The sequence below is a fragment of the Drosophila mojavensis genome, unplaced genomic scaffold (assembly GCF_018153725.1).
Source record: "Drosophila mojavensis isolate 15081-1352.22 unplaced genomic scaffold, ASM1815372v1 contig_136, whole genome shotgun sequence".
Lineage (NCBI taxonomy): Eukaryota > Metazoa > Arthropoda > Insecta > Diptera > Drosophilidae > Drosophila > Drosophila mojavensis.
This window is the reverse complement of record NW_025318667.1, coordinates 18,544,426-18,559,169: the sequence shown is the minus strand read 5'-3', so window position 1 is coordinate 18,559,169 and position 14,744 is coordinate 18,544,426.

The following is a 14,744-nucleotide window of genomic DNA, read 5'->3' as shown; positions in this document are numbered from 1 at the left end:
ACCCATTGTCAAATGCTCAAGTCGCCGTTTGAATGCTCTACACATATGCAAATCCAATTGGATTATTATCTTATTAACAGCAGCTGCCGATTGGCATTTGAAATTTCCCCTCTCATAACAGCATTGACAGCTCTGTAAGTCTCCGTAGGCGCAAAGCTGGCAGCATAGCTGTAATGCCGTCGCACAGTGTGTGAGCGGCGATTAGCACTGAGGGAGGGAGAAGCAATTGGAAATAAGCAGAGAATTTAAATGGCAACGCGCGCAAACGCCAAACGATTAGGCTAGACCAAGCGAGCGATATACGAGTCGAATTGTGCAAGAGAGAGAGAAAATGTGAGTGTATGTACATATATACATGTGTCAGCAGCATGCCAATTAGCCGGCCTGCAGTCAGCGCTGCTGGCGCTGGCAGCGACGTCGCAGCGACAAGTTTCGTTTCGCACTCAAATCTCGTATATTTCGGTCAATTGCGTTTATTTTAAATTATATTTGTGTACGATTTTTATGAGCGCTGCTCGGTTGTTGTCTTAAAATTAATAAACTGTCCTATTTTTAGCTCGCACCGAGTACAGTGGGCGAGAAAGAGAACGAATTACACAACTGCTTAACAGCTGATTTTTCATCAACATAATTGCTGAGCTTTTTTGTGCACGACTTTTATGATTGATTGATTACGCGCGTGTGTGTATGTGTGTGTGTGTGTGTGTGTGTGTGTGTGTGTGTGTGTGCTCGTAAATGAAATTAGCTTTAATCAGTGTGAATGAAAGCTTGTTGCATTTCAACTGTACGTCAATCAAATAAAATGATAATTTTATAGCGACGCTAACATTTTGATGAATCTATCAAGGATCAAACATATGTATGCACATATATATATGCATATATATGACACAGTTGTGATCAGTAAAATAGTATTGCTGCACTACTACTAAGTTGAGTTCATCAAAATAGTAGTAGTAGTAATAGTAATAGTGCTTATATAAATACTCTCTTACACTATTAACACACTTAACTAACTATTTATTACCAATTTCCATCTCTTTGCAGGTAAGTTTCGAAAGCTTGCAACGCTGCATAGGTGAAAATTCGTTAACACTCAACACATACAGACACGTACGTAATACAGTTATAAAAAAAAAAAAAAAAAAAAAAAATTATATTAGATTCATATGACATATGCCTGTGCGTCGTTTATCAACTTGAGACGCGCATAGAGCGGCGCTATCAACAGCTGAGAATCACATAGAACGCACTTAATGGCTTAACGCTAACTGAGACACTTGTCACATTTCCATGCGTCTGGTTTTGCCAACGCCAACGCCAACGTCGTCGTCACCATATCTCGTCTATTTCGGGTCTTATTTTGTTTTGTTTTTAAAGGTTTATTGTGTCATAAAAGCGAACAGCGACAAAAGCCAACGAAATATACCAACTAGCAGGCATTTTAATCAGCCAACAAATATACTTTGCGCATACTTTAAGGCTAATTAAGCCGCAAATTATGGGCGGGCTGTCAGCGCGGGTCTACGCAAGGCTTACAAATCGTGCCGCTACTTAGGTTCGGCTCTTGCTGGCATTACGAGCGATACGATACATCAAGTATCGTCAAGGTGTCCAGAGCTTAGCGCTCAAATGCTGTCACTACAACAGTTTCGGTTACAGTTACTTAGAGCTTTGGAGCTGATATTGCAATTGAAGTTGAAATTCACAAGTTAGTACTTTTTATACCCTGAACCCATTGAAAATGGGAAATCAGGGTATAATGGTTTTGTGAAAAAGTATGTAACGGGCAGAAGGAGGCGTGGCAGACCCCACAAAGTATATATATTCTTGATCAGCGCGACAAGCTGAGTCGATATAGCCATGTCCGTCTGTCCGTCCGTCCGTATGAGTGCGTCGATCTCAGAAGTTACAAAAGCTAGAGAGCTGAAATTTGGCATGCATACTCGTGTGTACCATACGCAGTACGAGTTTGCTTTATTTTTTCGATAAATCGTCCGATAACTTTTTTATCGAGAATAATCGAAAAATTGATTTTGTTTTTTTAACCTAATTTAAACACTTTTAGACCTGGAGTCTTCAAATTTTCGTTGTATATAAAGTTAATCGATACAAAGATTTTGTAATTTACAAATTTTGGATACCACGCCCCCTTTTCCCCCAATTTGTAAAAAACGCATTTCAAGTACTAGAGACTTGTGCTTTGGAATGTACACACATATTCACCATATGATTACACTCTAAAAGTTTCATTAAGATCGTATGTCTACAAAAGAAATTATTCAACAAATAAATTCTCATAATATTGCCCACACTGCAGTGCACTGCAGCGCAGCCCAAGCGCAGTCGCTGCTTACTGCGCAGTTAGCAGAGCGCAGGCTTATGCATGCGTGTGGATGCATGTGTATGTATGTGTGCATAAAATAAGTCCAGAATGATTAGAATATCAGCTTGGAGGGTTCAGGGTATCTCCTAGTCGAGCAGTCTCGACTGGAGCCTTCTTACTTGTTTTTTTTTTTTTGTAGAGTTTCTCCAATTGGAAGCATAGTTAAATCTCTAATATGTTCGTTTGTATTTCTTCTACGATATATCGTAAATAGTTTCTTCTACTTATTTCACATACATTTGAATAGCTTTATATGGCTTAGCTTAGCTTAGCTAAAATTGTTTAATTGAATTTGTCGTCGCATATCTTATAATGCCATTAGTGCCTAGAGTCATATAGAGCATATAGTTCTTTTTGGGGGCGTCGTTCTCTACTTAGTTGTTATTGCTCTTCAATGATTATTATTATTATTGTTTTTTTTGTTTTTTGTTTTTGGGGCGTTCACTATGACGTTAAGAACGTGTAGATAATAAAACTAGTTGAGACTTTTTATGATCTTTTTTATATTTTTTATTAGATATTTTTACAGTTTTGGTGATATCACAGGGCCAAGGTTTTTTATTTATTTATTTTTTCTGGGGCGTGTGAATTGTGTTAATTACGCAAAGTTCAATTAAAAATAATTAAATATCGGCAATTTGCAAAAATATCTATAAGGACGTATGTTAGAGCGGAGGCCCTGCAGCGCCCCCTTTCTCTCTCTCGACTCTCCACTCACCACTCACCACTCGCCACTCTGCACTCTCCGCTTTAGCGAGAGGTGGGCCCATTAAATGCAACACTGACAAAATTAATTGCCACTTTTTCGCATTTGGCAGAGCAACAAACGAAAATGTCAAGAAGACGAAGACGACGACGACGATACGACGAAGAAGATGACGAAGACGCTGAGAAAAACGAGCAAAAATCAAACAAAAACAAAAAACAAAAAAAAACAAAAAATTATGCGCCAAGCATTTGGGCCAGTGGAGGGCCAAAGCTAAAGAGCGCGCCGACTGAGAGAGCGAAGTGGGGAGAGTTGGAGAGTAGCGGTCGCCGCTTGCATTGCAAATTAGCAATTGCTGTTGCTGCCGCTGCCGCTGCCTCTGCCTCTGCTGCCGTTGTCTTCGCTGTCGCTGTCGCTGCTGCTGCCAACTGAGCGGAAGTCGCCGCAAATTTGTGGAGGAAATGAGTTTGGCTCGACGCTGAGGCTTGCAGCCGATTGAATTGAAGTAAATCTCCTCTCTTCCTCTCTCTTGCCCTCTTCGCGAATGGATTAGTTTGAATTGGTTTTTCAATTTGTCACTTGGCAGCAAAAGAGAGAGGCCGGCTCTGCTCGGCCTGGGAAGTCGAACAGCTGTTTGAACAGCGACAACAACTGCATTAGCCAGAGCCGCGAATCGGTTAATCTTGCCATAGCCCACATCCCAAACGGAAGCAACGCAATTACAGAACATTATTGCTTACGATTAACAAGCAACAAAGTCAGCTGCAGATTGCCAGTTGGCTAGAAAAATACCAATACGCAAATGTATTGTACATATGTACGGTTTAATATATAAATACATATATAATTTACATACATATATAACGTCGATAAGGTACGCAGAGTTCCTTTTCGAATAGCCCAAATGGCACTTAAAATATTCCAAGCGGCTGATTCGTATATCCCAAATGGAATTTGAATCACACCAATAATAAGTTTCCCATATCCCAATTGGATGATTTCTGATAAACATGTTGGCACTTGTTATTCCAATAAGCAAAACTATTCCAACTGCTGTATGTTTGTATAAAACTAATTACTGTTCAATGGGTAGAATTGTGTGATTAGGAAATATGATCATTATGATGTTCACATGTATTTAAATAAATACATGTGACATATTTCGTTATTTTTTGTTGATAAATGAAGTTTTTTGTTCAACGTAGCCAAGACACACTGTATTTTTGAATATATAGAATGTAACAGAGTTGACACATTCATTAGCATATTTGCTGTTCAATGCCGCCTCGCTGGCAACTCTGTTAGTGTCTGGCCATATGCATAACACATTAGAACATCTAGGCATACCATAGGCAACACCCGTTTACCCTTCCCTTCCAAATTCTCCTCCCGCTCTACTATAGTTGCTGCTGCTGTTGCTTGTTTTCTTGCTAATGGACAACATGTTGCACGCTTCAAAGCGTTGCATGTTTTAGTTGTTGTCAACTGTTTCTCTCTATTGTTGTAAAAACAACAACAACAATAAAAGCACACACACATACACATAAAAACATTATGTCTGAATCATGTTACAAAACAATTTAGCAAACAAACTGTCAAAAACATGACAACTTAAAGCGTTGCCTGCGACGCGTCAGCGTCGGCGTCGACAGCGACAGAGGCTGAGGCAGCAACATCAGTTATGTTGCTGCTGCTGCTGCTGATGATGATGCTGTTGATGTTGACGTTGATGAGTCGAGCACATTGTAAATGACATTTGAGAGCGCAAGAGTGTAGAGTGATGTGTAGAGTGTGGAGTTGTAGAGTGGGAGAGTTGCCTGCCTGCCTGCGCCAGCCTGACAAATTATATTTGTTAATTCCACATTCGCACAGATTGCGACCATTTCGCTCACTCCACACGCTTACACACACTCTCTCACTCTCTCTCGGTTATCCACTCACACTCTTCACTCTCTGTGCTCTCACATGCAAATCTCTTGGCGTAATTAAATCAAAGCGCCACCCTTGCGTTCTTTTCATTTTGTTTTTGTTTTGTTGATATTTATTTTGGTGGTGCATTTCACATACTTTTGCACACACTTCCAGTGCTGTTCAGATGTGTTTTTTCTGTTTTTTGTTTTTAGCTAAGTCATATAATTTCGCTGGACGCTAAGCTGCCAAACGCCCCAAGATCAAGCGCCATGCCGCAAAATAGTTGCAACTTTGCCTGCAATTAAATGCAGCAGCAGCTTGCTAGCTTGGCAACCCTTTTGCCAAGACACGCAATGCCATTAAACACGCACACACACACACACACACACATATATACGACTTGATGTATATACATAACTGCACATGATAATGTCATAAAATTAAATGGCCACACTTATTGTTGCCGTTGTCGTTGCTTTAATTAGAGTTTTTCCAGTGTGCTGTCGCCTTAACAGTACACACATACACACATGCACACGCAGGCAAAGAAAATTTCCTTTCCTTGTTCCATGACTGGCTGGGCCTAGCTGCCTGGCTGCTATAAATATTATAATTATCAAAAAGTGCAGCGAGCGACGTCCACGTTCACCGTCGACGTCGACGAGTAATCGTAATTGAGTTAATTAACACGCCACAAAACGCGCCAGGCGACGCTCAAGCGGGATATGTGCACACACACACACACACAAACACACACACATACACCTACATACAAGCAGTCAGAGCGAGACAACAGCAACAGGCTGAGTAGCCTAGCGCAGCAGGCATTTAATTGCTTGTACAAAATAATAATAACACAAGAGCAACAAAAGGCAATTGTTGTTGCTGTCGTTGTCGTTGCCGTTGGCGTTGTCGTTGGCTCTCTTGGCGGCAAAGAGCGTAAATGAAGCGGAGAGTCAGAGTCAAAGCCAAAGCGAGAGCACAAATGTTAAAGTTAACATTCTTACGCCGCATAGAACATGGCGAAAATCTGTTAATAAGAATGTAAAATCATTTCGTTGGAATTTATTTACATAATGTGTGTGTTTGTTTATGACTGTGTATATGTGTACGTGTGTATGTATTTGTGTGTCACCCAAAGGCTTGCCACACAGCAAAATGACAAGGCTGCAAAACTGATGACTAGCACTTGGACAGGCCAGCCAATGCAACAACAAACAAGCAACTGAAAAACAACAATAACAACAACAACAACAATGATGACGACGACATTGAGGACAACAACAGCAACAACGAAGCAGAGATCATTAAAAGTCCAAAAGCAAAACAATTATGGAACTCATTGAAGCCAATTATTAATAAAAACAGCAGCAACAGCAGCAGCAGCAGAGTTGCTGCCAGCGCAACAAGTGGCAAGTGGCCAACAGTAGCAGCACCAGCAACAACAACATCAACGACGAGCAACGGCAAAAACTGAAAGGCCTGCAGCAAGAGCGGCCTTCGTCGTCGACAAACTCCTCTTCTTCCGAGTGTGTGGCACAGTAGCAAAAACACAACAAAAGACATGTGGCAAAAAGGGCAGCAGCAGCAGCAACAACAACAACAGCAGCAAACATTGTTAATGAAGCTGCTAAAGAATGCAGACACAAAGAGCGAAGAGTGAAGAGCGCAGAGCGAAGAACGTGAAGAACGAAGAACGTGAAGAACGACAAAGAGGAGGAACTGGGCGTGGAGAGCGCACAACTTCACACATAAATGGGAGCAACATGTTGCCAGTGTAGATGATGTTGCTGGCGTATGCGGCGAGGGTGGGAACTAAAACTTACTTGGCGAAGTTAAACTGATTTTCGACAGTCAGCAAATATTGAAATAGAAGACATTTAAATAGGGTGCAATATATTTAACATGTACATTTTAATAAGAATATATCTCTGCAAGATCTGGATTAGCCGTATTAGAGAATTTTGATATATTTTAAAAAGAGACAATTTTCGCTTAACTATCAAAGAGCGTACGAATTTCCCCTTTGGTAACAGCAACATTAACAGCAAAACATTTTCCTTGTAAGTTAACAGCAGTCAATTTCCCTTAAGTATTGGCTCTATTCTAATTCTAATTGGAATTTTGGTACATTTGTTAACACCACCACAAATCAGGGTATTCTCATTGGACTTTAATTAGAGTTTTAGGGCATATGCGATTGGTCCATGATAAACTGATGTGGCTCACCTCGCATATGCAACATGCTGTGCCATAGTCAATGTCGACAATTAAGTTTGTAAACTGCACATAAATGGCAGGGAAGATGTCGCCAACCAAGCAGCTCGCTGCGAGTATCATGGCCATGAGATGCTGCTTAATAATGTCATAAAAATTAGAACGGCGTATTAATTGGCAAGCAAACAGGCAGCCAGGCAGCCAGGCAGCGCAGCAGCAGCCGTAGTAGCAGTGGCAGCGGCAGCAGCAGCAGCAGCAACAGAGAGCATACTGCAATTGGAACTGCGTGTGGGAGCGCAACATGTTGCCTAGTTTTTATGTTGCTATTGTTGTTGTTGTTGCTGCTGTTTGCACTGCAATTTCGCGCAAATAAAATAAATTGGCAGCCAATTAAGTGAACGTCGCTCAGCCGCATATCAGAACAAAAGCATAAAGGCAGCAAATTAAACGAAAGGCGCGAGCAGCGAAACTCAAACCGAAAAGGAAAAAGTAAAACGAAAAACACACATACGAAAAATAAAAAAAAACCAAAAAGGAAAAAGAGCCAGAAAAGAGTGCAAAAGAAATGCATGCACAATAATAGGCAGACAGAGAGACATAGCGGAAGCTGACGAGGGAAATAAAGACAGAAAAAATCAAATTTAATTAACGGCATAAGATCTCAACTGCACTCGAGTGAGAAAGAGACAGCTAACTAGGTAGTCAAAGCCTTAATAGCCGCAAAGCTCAGATTAATAAATGCCAAATGCATGTTAACAGCAACAACTGCGCGCTCAATTCGTCAGGCAGTCAGTGCGTCAATATGCGCTCGCTTAGTTAGCCAATTACACGACACAATCTTATATGATCGTGCAAATTGTATTTTTATTGCCAATTATTTATTTATTTCGTTTAGAGAATGACAATGCCGACAGTTAAAAATGTTATGATAGGCGTCGCATCGTTGCTGCAGCGAGCCGCGCCGACATTTTGCATACACTGTAAACGCAAAAGAAAACAACAAAAAGCAAAAGGTCCAACTACTGTTACTGTTAAGCGATTAGTAAATCAGTCAAGTGGAGACTTATTGCTCTGGTAACGCTTAGCATGCAACGTCTGCTTAACATTTCTCGAAATATCTAACAGACTTATGTAAGTCTATGCAGCCTGTGTTTGCAGTGTGTGCGCGCTGTCGGCTTTTGCTTAACATTTGGCTGCTCTTCTGCTGCTGTTGGCAGTTTGAATTCTGAAATGATATTCAACTAATTGTCATTTTTGTTGTTTTGTTTTTATATTTATATATATTTTTTTTGGCGCTGCTTGTCGTTTTGTTAATTATTTAGCGTGCGATCATTATAAATGTGTGTGCAAATAGTTTTGTCTTGCATCACGGCACGTTGGCAACAACAATGGCAGAGCCGACGTTCATTCATTAATTATCAGCAACAATCTATAAGTTTAATTTGTATTCAATGCAATTAAATGTGAAATTGTTCAGACATACGGATTGCAGTTCGTTTTGTTTAGATTCTTATTTTTGAGTTTGTTTTAGATTTAGGATGAACTAAAAGATACCCTGTAGTAGACTCTTATTTGATCTTATGTTAAATTATTATTGTTAAGTCTTAGCTGCAGGGCATCAAAAAACAATTGACAGCTTACGCTTGCTGTTAATTAGCCTGGCTGTTAAGTGGCCATGTTAACTGACGACTGCTGTTCGCATTGTTAACATTGCGCTGCTCATACAAAAAATAGCGTTATTATGTATTATCTTTTTTTGCTGGCTGTGCAGGCTTTTTTTTTATGCTCAAATAAACATTTAAAAAAATTCAATAAAACGTCATTGAAAATAAATGCGAAATTAAATTAATTAAACGATGGCACACAAAGCAATTTGCATATGATAATTCGAATAAAAAATGCCACACAGAGAGGACAGCAGCAACAAAAAATGGAAGAGGAGTGCGACCGGTGAATGGGCAACGCGGAAAGGGGCGCGGCCAAAAACAAACTCCGGCGTAAATAACAGTCGGTTGCACTTGAGTAATTTCGCATAAAACATAACCAAGTAGAAAGGATATTAATAAACCGGCGTAAACCACACACACGCATACACATACAAACACGCCTGCATTTGCATTTGTGTGTATGTGTGCACACGGACAAGTGGCTGCCATTGCCAGCTGCGCGTGTTGTTGTTGTTGCCATCAAGTAAATCAGTGTCCAATGTGTAAATAATTTCCATTTGAATGAGCAATTGTGCATTTTTCATATACAGACAGACACACACGCACACACACACACACACACGCACACATATGGCCTGCTGCTGCTGCGCTTTCATTTGCAGACGCGACGCGTCGACGTTTAAAATCGCATGAAATTTTATTAAAATGAAGTAAATATGGTGTAAACGTGCTGATAAAACGGTTCGTGCTCAGCTATGTAGAAGAAATGAATGGGCAGCAGCAGCACAGTGACGGCACGACGTCGACTGCGGCAGCGGCAGCAACAGCGACTGAAGCCGCCCTTTAGCCACCGAGCGAGAGAGCAGGAGCCAAAGTTTAAGCGCAGCTTTTGTCAGCTGAAGAGAGTCGAGTGGACAGTCCAGAGAGTGCAGAGAGGGCAAGTGACGGTTAAGTGGAAGCGATTATATTTATATACATTGCAAAAGTGTGCGTCTGTGTGTGTGTGTGTAATGCGTGTAATTATGGATTGGGGCAGCTAGTGATCAATGCGGTCGGTAATTACAGTTACCAATTAGCGGTTAAGGCAGTTGTACGCACAAGTATGTCAGCTTATACATATGTTAAATTACACATACATATTTATACATGTACGTATATATATGTATGTGCATAGCTATCGCTTGCTGCTGAGTTAATTTCACGACTTTTTTTAGGCATTGCGCTCGCTTTTCTTGAACATTGTTGCCCGCATGCTGGCAGCGCATGCAGAAGTCGCCTCAGCAGATGCTTACCGAGGCGGCGCAGCATAAAATCGCTTATGTAAATAGCCATGCAAATAGGTGTACTGTAAGTGTGTGTGTGCGTGCGTATGTCTGCCTGTGTACATTCCAGTGGAATGCAAGCGACACAGCTGTGTGTGCATGGCGGACGCGGTTGCTCTGTTATTAATGGCAGCATGCTGAAAGAGAGTGTATGTGTGTGTGTGAGAAAGAAAGAGAAACGAGTGAGAGCAAAAGCACATTGTCCTTTGTTCGTGTTGCTGGTGTTGTTGTTGTTAATTGTGAGAATGATGCCAGCCAGTTAACCGTTATTTAATGTGCACTGTCTACAAGGGCCCGAATTGGAAATACGCCACGGCAAATGTAATTAACTGTAATGTTGAGCGCTTGCGAAGAGCTTCTGTGTGGTCACTGTATCAATACATATAAACACACACATGCATATATGTATATGGTATATGTATGTATGGCTATTTGGCCAAGTGGAGAGCACCTCGCATTGTATTTGTTGCCGTTGTTGCGTTATTGCTTTATCTTCAACTGGCAAGCAAATTAAAATCATTATTATCATAAATGTTGTAAATGAGAAACGGCAGCTATGTAAGTGTTGGTCAAACATTAATTGACACAATTTAGAAGTAACAACAAGACTAATAACAACAACAGCAACAACAATAATAACAATAGGCAATTGGCAAGTGCAATCTGTTTTCCTCTTTGCTTCTCATTCAACATTATCTGCTTGAGTAGCACTCGCTCACTCGCCCCTGTTCATGACCATTACTGTACTGTGTTTGTTTTAATTAATTAAAAGCATAGCTTTATTAGCCGCATAACAGAACTAAACTAATTTAAGCGTTTGGGGCCAAAGTGTTACACTGAACGAAAACAAAATAAGCTTAATATTTGGAAATATTGACGAGATTTTTAAAATTATACAATAAAAATCGTATATCTCACATAAAAACAAAATTTTTCTTTTTTTTAAATAAGCATTCAAAATTTAAATAATTATAAGTTAAAATTAGAATATATATATAATCATATCATTTTATATATCTAATAATTAATAAAGTATTAGAATAACTAATATTATAATTAAACAGAAAATATTTTATTTATTATAAAAATAGTTAAAAGCATTTGAATTGAATAGATTCATAATGAAAAGAAAAGAAAAAAAATTAATTTTTAATTTTAAGTCCACAAATATTTAATTTGATTTTCATATTGAATTTTTCATATAGAATTAATATATTTTTGGTAGTGTAGAGTGTAATGAATTTTTATACTATGTTAAAATATAATTCTTATATTTTTGTATATATTCATAATTCTTATGCAGTTTATATAGATTTTTTGCTGTGTACAGTTAAGCCTTTAACAGGCAGTTAAAGGATTTTCACTCTTTTTATATATATATATATTTTTGTATATATATATACATATATATTGTTACATGTTTTGGCCTGGCTTATTCGTTACGGTGTTGCCATCGCCGATCGGTTGACAGTTTCAATTAGGCTTTAACACTCTGGCAGCTCTGGCTCTGGCACTGGCATGGCTCCATTTGCAATGCTGGGGCGCTGTTGGCTGCTGGCTGTTGGCTCTCAAGTGGCTGGCAATTACGTTCAATTAAGTTGGCCAAGTTGGTAACGGATGCGGACTGTGCAGTTGGCCAAATGCGTTGCGTCTGTAATTAAATGATGCTGCCTCCTCCTTGGCCGGCATGCCACCTAATCATAAGTGATATACCAAAAGGAAATGCTTTTCAAGGCGCACCTGCAGCTGAGAGCTGAGAGCTGGGAGCTGGGAGATGGCTAGCTGCTAGTTGGCTAGCTGTTTGTTAGCTGGATCTAGCTCTTCGAGCCACTAATTACATTGATTCTTAGACGATTGCATTGCCAATGGACATGCCAGCATTTGCAGTCGATTTTTTCTTTCTTTTTCTTTTTCTTTTCCTTTTTTCTTTATTTTGTATTTTTTTCTCTTGGCTCGCAACGTCAACTTAATTAATTGTGCGTCCGGCCGCACGCCCGGACTTTAGTTTTTTTCCTTTTTAATTTTTTTTTTTTTTTTTTTTTTTTTTTGCTGCTGCTGCTGCTGTTTTGTTTGGTTAGTGCGAGTGCAACTGGTTTGCAGCAAAAGCCGGCAAACGATCGAGCGGCCGATCGATCGATGCGATGCGATCGTTTGCAATTTCTATTTGCGCGCAAATTGCTAATTTTGTGGAAAACACATTAATTAGCGCAAAATAAGCGCGCCAAGCGGCAATCGCAGTGGACGCAATCATCAACACGCCTCGCGGGCTATTTGGTGAATGCCCCCTTTGATCGGCACGTGGAAATTCAAGCGAAATGCCACAGGCAATCGCAAGCGGGCTTCAAATCGAAGGAAATTTTATAATTTACCTACGCCTCTTTGGATTTCCCCCTTAAAATTCCTTTCGTTAAATACATAACTAAACACATACATACATATGTATTTATCTGTTTGTCTATTAAACTGTACCCTGTCACTCCTCTCTCTCTCTCTCTCGCTCTCTTTTGTTTGATTGCACATAAGAGAGCGGAGCGGATGCTTTCACCTAATTAGCGCCGCTTAACGGCAACTGCATTTGGCATTGTCTGGCAATTAAGCATCACTGTGTAAAGTTGGCTGCGCCCACAGTTCCAATTGGAAGTGAGCGAGCGTATTAGCGCAGTGGGCTTCGCACATGACGACAATTGCGACGTGAGCGTCATCGTCAGCGTCAGCTTCAACGTCGATGCAGTCGATGGCATCTCGGCAACGTCTTCGTTTCGCTCAGTCCATAAAAGCGCAATTTGTCGTAATTGTTTAAGCAGAAAGAAATAACAGCAAATAGCCAACAACACAATACACATAAAACAACTTAATAAAAATTCCACTGCCGTGTTGTACATCAGTTGACAAGTGGAGAGATTGAAGGGGGAGACTTCTGTAAGAGAGCAAGCGAAATGTGGAATTGTCGCACAAATCAAAACGTTGGCGCAATGTGTCGTTGACGCGGCCCAAAATGATATTGGGAGAGAGGAGAATGCGGACAGAGGGGGGAGAGCTGGGGGTGATTTGTCGGGTGTAGCATAAATCTCACTTAGAATCGCTGGCTGCAATAAAAAAAAAAAAAAAAGAGGAAAATCTGTACAAATAGATTAACAATAACAAGAGGAACAACAGCAATAACAGCAACTACTACAAATGCTTATGTACAAGCCCTGCCCCATATGTTGCCACAACAATAATAAACACCGTATGAACGGCAACAACAATGCGCATAAATCAAACAAGCAATGCGGCCGGAGCACGACTGAGAGGGTCGCGCGGCATCAATTCTGACTGCATGTGGCAGGGAAGCGTTTGCTTTTCGCCTCTCTGCCTCCATCAATATTTTTTTGCTGCTGTTAGTTATTGAGATGGAGAGAAACAACAACGTTAAGCTTTCGATAGTACTAGAACGGTGTAAACACAAACTCGACACTTGCAGACACACACAAACACACGCACACATTAACAAGCATAAGCAAACAGTTTTACACTCTCACACATGCTGTTGCTAGCGTTTTTGTAGACTTCGCCAAATTGAGCAGGCAACCAAATGGTCGCTAACAGAAACGTTCAATACACAAGATATAGAATCTGTAATAACTCAGAAATCGCTTAGCTCTTCAATTTTAAAGTTACGGCTTTTGTATAAACATTTTTTTTCTCGATAAGTTGAGCATATCAGCTTTTTATTTGCTTAGAAATTAATGCAATAAATTGACTGCAATAACGTTCTCTTTTGTTTTGTCGCCCGAGCGAGAGAGCGAATTTGAAAGGGAGGAGAGTTTAGTTAAAGCTGCTGCCTGTGACAGCATAAAAGGTCTAGTGCCAAAAAAACACGCACAGGCAGTCAAAGAAAGTCAGATATACATATGTATGTGAGCGTCTCTCGCTCTCTCATGCGTGTGCATTTGATTTTGATTGGTATTTATGGCAGTTTAAGTACATTGAAAACATGAAAATTTGGAAATCTTATTGGACTGCCACGACACATGTTGCTGACAGGAGAAGGTAAAGGGGCGGCACATGAACAATGGGCGTACTATAATTAAATCAACAACAACAACAGCAGCAACGATGACGACAATATAAAAAATGGCAAACGTTGCCATTTAATTGTTGACCGGGCCACTTAAAAGCTCGCTTGCTGTTTCAAAACTTTATCTGGACTGCAGTAAACACAAAAGGAAAAAATTTATATATATAGGTTTATATATATAGGTATACACATATATATACGTTTATGTAAAGGAAAACCGTTAAGCATGAAACAGGCGCAAAGTTGCTTGCAAAGGATCGAGCTGCTTCAATCCCATTCCATTCGTCGCTCTTATTGTTGCGCCTCCATTTCGTGCCTGGCTTTGGTGACCATTTTTCTGTTCAGCTCTGTCTCTCTCACTCTCGCAGTTGCCCACTCTCCCACTCTCCACTCGCCATTCTCCAATTGTGCCCCTTCCCCTGCTTTGTTTTGCCTATGCCACGTCTTCGTTTACATTTTTATGGTATAAAAATTA